Genomic DNA, 540 nt, shown 5'->3' on the forward strand with positions numbered 1-540 from the left:
TCTGTGGTCGGTACTTCTAGGGTTGGTGGTTCCTCGCTGTTGTTCCTTATTGTTGCAGTTTGTTCTCCCGGTTCTTCTTCTTCGTCATCGGAACTTAATTCGTAATACTCAGGTTGTTGCCCCAATCTTCGTCGTAGGTCGTCTCTGTCGATTTGTATTCCTCCTCTTCGGCACTCTTCCACCCACCCGCCCAACTGATGTTCGTCGAGGGTGCTGTCACCCTTCTTAATACTCCTGCGTGCCGGTGTTCCCTGTATCCCGTAACTATGTCCTCTCCGTGTGCCCCATGTCCTGCCTTACTAACCTTAACTACTCGGTGGGGGAATCCCCACCCTCGTTCGTGTATGGTTGGGTCTCTTACGAGTACGAGGTCTCCCTTTTCTAGGTGTCCTCCTCTCCGTCGCTCATTTCGTCGGTCGGCCCGCTGTTGGGCTTCTGCCTGCATCCGCTCGATCGTCTGTTCCCTGGTCTTCGCCAACCATTCTATTCGTTGTAAGTTTGGATTCCTCAGGGTGCCTACGAGCTCCCGTTCCTCCGGTA

The sequence above is a fragment of the Gregarina niphandrodes genome, assembly GCF_000223845.1.
Source record: "Gregarina niphandrodes unplaced genomic scaffold scaffold00122, whole genome shotgun sequence".
Taxonomy (NCBI): domain Eukaryota; phylum Apicomplexa; class Conoidasida; order Eugregarinorida; family Gregarinidae; genus Gregarina; species Gregarina niphandrodes.